At 39.1% G+C, this 9053-nt stretch overlaps 1 pseudogene; it reads right to left on the reverse strand.

Moving 5' to 3' along the window:
* Nucleotides 1-7848: 7848 nt before the first annotated feature.
* On the reverse strand, nt 7849-8390 carry LOC121017825 (nucleoside diphosphate kinase A-like; annotated as a pseudogene).
* Nucleotides 8391-9053: the final 663 nt, after the last annotated feature.

Here is a 9053-nt window from a genome sequence, read left to right on the forward strand (position 1 = left end):
CTAGTTTATGGTTGAAGGCGAAGTAGCTTCAAAGGACAAGCTGTTAGAAACCCATGGGGGAGGGGAAGGAAAAAAAAAAAGAGGTTAGACTGGGAAAGAGCCAAAGCATAAGGAAACTCTTAAAAACTGAGAACAAACTGAGGGTTGATGGGGGGGGGGGGGTGGGCGGGAGGGAGGGGAGGGTGGGTGATGGGTATTGAAGAGGACATCTTTTAGGATGAGCACTGGGTGTTGTATGGAAACCAACTTGACAATAAATTTCATATATTAAAAAAAACAAAAACAAAAACAAAAACAAAGGACAAGCTCTTAGCTGGTATATATGATGGAAAGAGGGAACACAGGGATGAGATATGGTGGGGAGAATGCAAAACCAGTATAAAATTGGTAAGAAACAAAGTGTGTTTAGAAAGACTGTCATTGTACCTAAATTATAACTATTGATTCCAGGGGAAATAGAAAATAAGATACTAGAATTATAACTTGTAAGAAAGAAAATCCACCATGATTTTTGGTCATTTAGAATTATGAATCATTAGCCATTATGCTATTAGAAGGCCTTATACAGTTGGTCAAGAGTGTGGGCTCTAAAACCCGAGTACAAAACCTTTCTTATTGGTTGTGTGACTTTGAACAACTTAATCTCTTAGATTTCAGATCTCCCATCTTCAGAATGTAGACAATAATAAAACTTACTTGAAAAGGTTGTTGTTTGATTGAATGAGCAAATCCATATAATGTTATCACCACAGTGTCAGCTATACAGCAAATGCCTTAATGAAGTTTTCTAATATTTATGGCTCAATCTTAAAAGTTAACCATCAATACCTATAGACAGAAAAATCTGTCCCATTATGCAACATGCCACATCCTAGTCATATTCCTGACTTCAGTACTCTATGGAATGTTCTTAACATTGCCTGGTTATGGATAACTCCGATCAGGAAACAGTAACAGACTACTCGAGACAGAAGGTGACAAAATCTTAATTGCCATGCTTACTGATGAGGAAGCTGATTTAAAGAATACATAAGCGTCCTTTACAAGGCTACCCAACTAACTGGTGATAGATTAATGATTTTGTCCACTAACTTCAGCTTTTCCCATTACATCATTTGTTCTTAAGATTCTTTGGGAGCCACAAACCTCTTTGAGCATCTGAGAAAAGCCACAGGCTTTATTCTTACCCAATGTATGTCTGCGGCACACACAAAAAAACTTTCTGCATACAATATCAGGGATCCCTTCTGCCTCATGCCTAGTGGGGTCTTGGTTATGGACCTTAGCTTCAACACCATCCTGATACTGTCTCCTTGAAAAAATAACTTTTGGTGCTTTTTGCATCTTTATTCCTAACATCCTTCATGCAGCCTCTCATTCTTCCCTCTCTCTGTTCTCTAGACCAGAAAGATAGGAGCAGGAGATCTAGAAGCAATGACTTCTATGTTATAGTTTAGAACTGGTTTGAACCTGAAGTCTTGCCCCATGCATCTTTCGCAAATGTTTCAAGAAATACACAACCAGCTCCAAGAAAAACACATTTCTGCCAAATCCCTCAGGAATGGGGCAAAGAATAAACTTTAGGAAAAATATAAATGTAAGAGTATGTCCTTACATGCGACAGTTCTAATTTTTATTATATCAAGAACATATGAAATGAGATAGTACCTCCAGATTGTGCTCACAGCACAGAGAAAAATTGCCAAAACTCATTGTTTCCTTTACCTCCTGCAAATGATGACTTGTGATTCAGCTGGAAACATATATCCAAACTAAAATGTTCTCATCAGTTGTGGAATGAGTGTGTGTGTGTGTGTGTGTGTGTGAAAAGTTGCAAACTCTCTGGATACAAAAAAGTGCACAGTGGTAGATATAAGAGGATGAAAGATAAGGAACATTGGATCTTCAAAATAACAAATCGTTATTAGAATATTAGTGAAGGGGTAAGAGGAGGAGACAAAGGGTCAGAGTGGAGTAAGGAGAGAGAGGAGAGAGAAGCATATGGAAATCAGATGGTCTGCTGTTCATCCACCCCCTGCAATTCTGTGGGTGGCCCAGAGAGGAGGCCTACTGTCCCCCCCAATCTCACCTAAAGCCTCCAGATAAAACAGCAGGTGTACTGTTATGCTAGGAATGTCATAACAAAATACCACAGACTGGGTGGCTTAAACAACTGAAATTTATTTTCTCACAGTTCTGGAGGTTGGGAAATCCCAGATCAATGTGTCAGCCAGGTTGGCCTCTGCTGAGGCTTCTTTCCATGGCTTCCAGATGGGCACTTTCTTGCTGTGTCTTCATATGATCTTTCCTCTGTGTGCACACATCCTTGGTGTCACTTTTGTATGTCCAACTTTCCTCTTACAAGGACACCAGGCAGACTGGACTTAGGACCCACCTCAACATAGCTTCATTTTTTTTTTTAATTTTTTTTCAACGTTTATTTATTTTTGGGACAGAGAGAGACAGAGCATGATCAGGGGAGGGGCAGAGAGAGAGGGAGACACAGAATGGGAAACAGGCTCCAGGCTCTGAGCCATCAGCCCAGAGCCCGACGCGGGGCTCGAACCCACAGACTGCGAGATCGTGACCTGGCTGAAGTCGGACGCTCAACCGACTGCGCCACCCAGGCGCCCCAACATAGCCTCATTTTAACTTAGGTACCTCTATAAAGGCCCTATTTCCAAATGTAGTCACTTAGATACCGGGGATTAGGGCTTCTACACATGATTTGGGGGAGACACAATTCAGCCCATAAGAGCAGCATAGCTTATTAGCCCACCAGACTCATAAATGGCATTTACAAAGGTGAGCAGAAGTTTTTGTGATTTTTATTGGCATAATATTTCTGTAAGGTGAGTCATACAAGGTATGCTCGCCACTTGCCTTTTCAGCCATCAGGACTTGGAAGGTGTAAGATGCACAGTGACTAAATTGGCTCTTTGACCAAGATAGGTACCAAATCTTGCACTAGCTCTCTCTACAAAACAAAACAAAAGAAAAAACAAAGCAAAACAAAACAAAAACCAAAAACAACAAAAAACAAAACAAAACAAAAAAACCCTGAAGCGTTTGGGACAAAAGGTTTTCTGTAAACCTGAGAATGGATTTCCAAGAAAGCTGCCAACACTAATATAAAGGCTTTGCTACCATCCAGCTCTCATTGCTGTGTTTACTCACCATGGTGGAACATTTCCAATCCTGTCAGCTTGTCTTTGATTTTACATTTTTTATAGTAACTTTCTAGCCAAATATCAATGCTGTTCACTATCTTTTAGATGTGCAAAATCAAAAGTTGCACAGTGGTTATGTTTTTATTTTATTTAAGGATTATTTCTATTTTTGGCAATCTTTGACAGCTCTTTTCAGCATGGGGGCTGCAATAAACCCATCGAAACGTTGGCTTTTGTGGAGAGCAAAACAAGCCGGAGAATTATTTCACCCAACTAACTTGGGAGATAGATTCTTGTTCCCTTCAGCCCCTATAAATCCTATGTATCTCCATTACAGGGTTACCTCAGGAATGGAATTTTGTGTCTTGCTTGCATTTTATAAATTTTGTCTCGAGTATTTCACATAAAACAGAGAAGTATTTTTCATACCTTTTATTTAAAGTCAGGACATCTTCTGGGCCAAAGAGGTGGCTTTTAGAAATGGGGCTGGAACATGATAGTCTGCCCAAAATGGGAGACAAATCTAAAGTGTGCTGAGCTAAGAAACCAGACAGGTTTCAAAAACCTCTTACCATATTTATTTTTATATGTATACTTCATTTTGTGTCCGTTCCCATATGATCTGCCATCAATTACGTAGCGGTAATGAAAACCTCCATGTGTTTTACAAGACGGAGGCACAATACAAGCAACTGGGGCCAGTGAAGCTGCCACTTTAGCTTTTTTTTTCTTATTGCCTGCCCCCTGCACACCACTGACTCCTTCCTCTGCCCTGCATTTAAAATGCTTCCTTTTGTATATCTCCTCCTTTTCATCTTTTAAAGTTTGCTGGAGAAATGATAGTGTTACGTTTCAAAGTACTTTGGAATCAGACCAGGAATTGAAACCCTGGCTCTGTACTTGGTATGAACTTTCTTGCCTTTTCTCTGCATTAGTTTGCTCAACTTTCAATGAGTGCTAATATGAAGAAAAATGAGTGTGTATTTATAAAACAGTTGGTCTAGTGCATGGGTACATCGTATAAGCACTCCATAATTGAAAGCTATTTTTATCTTTCTTATTCTCTCTCTTTTTATTGTTCTTCTTAATTTTGGTTCCCCCTCCTCACCATTGCCTCATCTCCTTTCTGGTCTTTATTACCTAGCCCTCTCTTTCCTCTCCAGTGAGGCAGTTAGTGTATGTATGCCTTTGCCTGTGACCTAATCCAGTGAGTGTCAAACAAGGGGCTGTATTGAGAAGGATTTTTAACTATTCAACTAGTTTACTCAAAAACCGGAAGGAAGCCTTACATTGATCTGTAATAACACTTCCTTGTTTCTCTTCTTTCGGCTCCAATTAAGTCAACTCAGTATAAAGACACTGATTCATGCTTATCAGAAGCTCTAATGAGGAGTTATAAATGTCTTACATTGCAAACAGAGAACGAGGGGCACCTGGGTGGCTCCGTCGTTTAAGTGTCTGACTCTTGGTTTCTGCTCAGGTCATGATCTCACGGTTCATGAGTTCAAACCCCGCATCTGGCTCTGCACTGGCAGCGCAGAGCCTTCTTGGGATTCCCTCTCTTTCCCTCTCTCACTGCATCTCCACTGCTCATGCTGTCTTTGTCTCTCTCAAAATAAATAAACTTAACAATTTTTTTTTTTAAAAGAATGATTAACTTACAAATACACATTTTCTGGGAGTAACATCTTTCAACGTGTAGAGTCCATGGGGATTGGGGGAGAGAATAAATAAATTAAAGGCTTTGTATTTCTCTATTCTCTAACACCAAAGAGGTGGGCTAGATACTTTCACCTGTTCTAAATAATAGTGATATGGACCATGTTAGCATAACTCTTTAATTGAAAGATGCTTTGGTGTTGAGGCTCTCAGCCCTTTCATTGAGGGATACTATAAGAAATCGGCCTATGAATCACATGATTGTATTAATTGTTCAGGAATATTATTGAGGACATTATCTAGCATGTTGTTCAGTATGGCTTCTGTATGAAACCCATTTTACTATTTCATATTAAGATCTAAAAAACTTACAGTCAAATTCAAGTGTCAATTCTATGCACTGAAGTAGTCTTTATAGGCTTGCTAACCATATTATCCATAATCCTGGGGTTTAAAAAGTATTCATATTTTTCTATTTTATAATATTTACCTTAAATACTCTCTAGAAAAACTAAGAGAATACATTAATAAATAATTCTCATCTCTTCCACTGACTTTTCTAACTTCTTAGCACTCACAGATACCATTTCCTTCAGATGCCATTTCATTCACACACCTTCCTAGGCTGTTTATCTCTTGTGTGAGATCAATGACAATAATTTGGGGACATGTATAAAAGTGTGGGAGCTTGTTCTTTCTTCTCTCCTGACCTCTAGCATTTTGCTTGGCTTGCAGATGTTACTCAATGTTATTTGGTAAGAGGAAATCTATAGTAATAACTGGTACCCTCTATATCATACATGACTTTCCCTTGTGATCTTAACTTTGCTAGTGAGGACCCTATTTTTTTCTCTTTTCTATATTTCTATTTCATTTTTAAGGAATATGGCATATTTTATTTTGGAATAAATGTTGTATGTCACCTTGAGAACATGGACTCCAGACAAAATTCATCCTGAATTGCTTAGTTTGTACCCTACCTGAAAACAGCTAATTATTGCAAGCCAAATTATGCGCAGAATGTAGTTAGCTTATGCCACTTCTTAGTTTAGTAATTTACTATAGGTTATTGAAGCTATGTGGTATTTTAATTTTGCAAATTGCTTCAAGGGGATTTTGGTCATTTGCCCCTAGCTTTATTAGGTAAGATACACATGTAACATCATTTTGCAAAGGAGAGTTAAGATATTGATAAAAGATAGCATGTGGCTTAGCACACTTTGAAGGTCACGGATCTGGAATAGGACTTCTTGGGTTTGAACTCTAAATTCTCTACTTACTTGTTTGTCACGTGATTTTGAACAAGTAACTTAGTTTTTCGGTACTTTGTTGTTTTGTTTTTTAGTCTGCATAGTGGGCTCAATAATGGCACTTTTAGTTTAGTTCAGAGCCTGGTGCATAAACAGTATTATTTTGTTGGTGATTTTTAATTTTCAGGATAAAACTGTCAAAACTGGTATGCCATGAACTGAAACATAATTATACTTAATTGCCCAATTTCCATGTCTCAGGGCCCTTTGTTATCGGGTTCCTCTTTTCCAGAGAAATCTGTCCTTTACTCCAGTATTATACTTGGACATTGGGCAATAAGAAGAAATAGTTTATGTATAAAACGAACCTGAAAAAGAAGTTGATGATTTAAATAAATGAGCATTGTTTCTTATAAAACCCAGGAAAGATAAAGAGCCCCACTCAGTTCATTAACCAGTTACTAAATGGTGTTTGTGTTATCCCCATGAATACTAAATGAATTCATTATGATATGTGCTATTACAGTGAATAGCAAATGAATTCATAACGATGGGCTCCATAAAAATATTCCTAATGGGGAAGTTATGCATTATCAAGCTGGTTTCTAGAGTAACTGAGGCTTACATTTAAATGGGGGACATAAATAATACCAGGCACAACATTGGTTAGTTGGAGTTATTTGAGTAGGTTCTACAGAACCGAAAACACAGTTCATGTCTTGGTGATGTGTCCATAGCCTCACATGACTCTCAGTTTTTGGTTTCTGTCCTTTATTACTGGTGGCTGATGCCTAATTTTGTCTTGGATTCAAAGAGAAGGATGTGATTATATGCAGCTGGTCAACATTAAACCTAAGTTTTGTGATGACACAGATCAGGTGAGAAAGTCTTGCAGGGTTTTCAACCTTTCCTGCCCAGAGGCTATATGAAGGAATGGCTGCCACACTTGACCAATCTGCAGCTCAGTTGCTGGCCATAAACTCCAGTGAACCCCCTCATCTGCCCACTTTTTCTCAGCAGAAGAATAAAATAAATTTTAGAATTAATGGCATGAATGGTGTACCCTTGAAGTAATATTTGAATTTTATTGACCATCGTAAATAGATTATGAAGTCATAGCAGCAACAAAAGCACAGATGGTGTCTTATTATAAACCTGCAAACTACGAGCGATGAGCCTGAAGACCACTCAGAGGGCACTTGTGGGCCATCAGTGGTCTAGAAATCACACTACGATAGCCTCTCATCTAAAGGTATAATTAATTTCTTAGGAAAAAAATGACACAGCTTCTTGGTTCATAATAAAATTAAAATACTTCCAGGGCTTAATTTTCAAGAACCAGCAGTTTTACATGTCACCCTAATTTATGATTACATTTGAGCTTATGAGAGTAAAAATTTAGCAAGAAGTGTAAAAAGTAGAAGAAATAGAAAGTAGAACTTTTCTAATGTAAGCAGTTTAACAATTCAATTAAGTAACATTACTTGCAGCCTACAGTGTGCAAAGCATTGTGTGAGGTACATAAATAAGACATTGTTGGTCTTCAAGAAAGTTTCCATATAGTCCATCATGTACACATTTTGGGGCACGGAGATAAACATTTTAATCTAATGCTAGCACAGAGTACTGTACGAGGAGCACTCCCAGCTCCAAGAGTTCCCCTCCAGATTATAAGGAAATTCTTAAAAATAACTGGATTTGCTAGTGCCTGGGCCCCCTGCCCATGTGAGGGAGAGGAAATGGAGTGAGCACAGCACGTGTGTTCTCACTCAGAAATTGATCCAATTCTGAGCACAGCTCTTGTAATCCACCAGCTCCTCAGGTTGAAACTACAAGCCAATCTCCTTCTCTTCACTCTCCACAGAATCACTGCCTTGGATAATGTTTCTGCCAACTTGGATGCAGATGTCCCCATGGATGGTCCCAGGCTTGGAGTCTTCAGGGGTTGTCTCCCTGAAGCTCGCTGGACCTGTCTTCACCACTCCCAGAGCATGGCAACCACAGGTCCTGATTGCACGTACTTCACCAGGCTAGCAAAGAGTGGATGGTCTTTCAGATCAATGTATTGTTCCTTGAGAAAGTCTTGAATTAATTTCAGAAGCCTGAATTAATTTCATAGCAATGAGGCGGGATCCCTTTTGCTCAAATCACTTGATGACCTCTCTCCCATGAGGCTACGCCGGACCCCATCAGGCTTGATGGCAAAGAAGGTGTGTTCACTGTTGGCTATGGTGCTGGGGATAGAAAGCCCTCCATATGCTTGGGTTGCAACTCCATCTGGGGCCACCCCATCAGGTACATATTGAAGCATGATACAAGTTAGACTAGGATAAGACTTAGAACCAACACACATTCATTATGGAACATGAATAGTAGCAAAATGACAGCAAACATTTCTATAGAACTTGCTAGGTGACATGAACTTTTCTAAGCACTTCACATAAATTAACCCATTAGACCTTGTAACAAGCCTGTGATGTAGGCACTATTGTTATCCCCAATTTAAATGTGAGGAAACTGAGCCAGAGATGGTTAAGTAATTCAGAGATACCTAACTGACCAAGACCTTTTCTTGCTTTCCTTCCATGATAGAGGGTTGTTGCTAAGAAGCAACTGCCCCCTGTGGAGAATTTAGAGGTCGTAGTAGAGCATGGAGCCACAAGATGGAACATGGATTCCTGATACCATGAGAAAGATCAAACTTTACAAAAAAAAGAGGGTGGTGTCAAATGCAGAAAGATATAAAATAGAACAATTGGTGAGAAAAACACAAAAAGATACTTGATAATTAGAACACCAATGGTATTTTTTTTTATTTATATATGAAATTTATTGTCAAATTGGTTTCCATACAACACCCAGTGCTCATCCCAAAAGGTGCCCTCCTCAATACCCATCACCCACCCTCTCCTCCCTCCCACCCCCCATCAACCCTCAGTTTGCTCTCAGTTCTCAACAGTCTCTTATGCTTTGG

The sequence above is a fragment of the Herpailurus yagouaroundi genome, unplaced genomic scaffold, assembly GCF_014898765.1.
Source record: "Herpailurus yagouaroundi ecotype Mexico unplaced genomic scaffold, PumYag 77, whole genome shotgun sequence".
In the NCBI taxonomy this organism is placed as follows: Eukaryota; Metazoa; Chordata; class Mammalia; order Carnivora; family Felidae; genus Herpailurus; species Herpailurus yagouaroundi.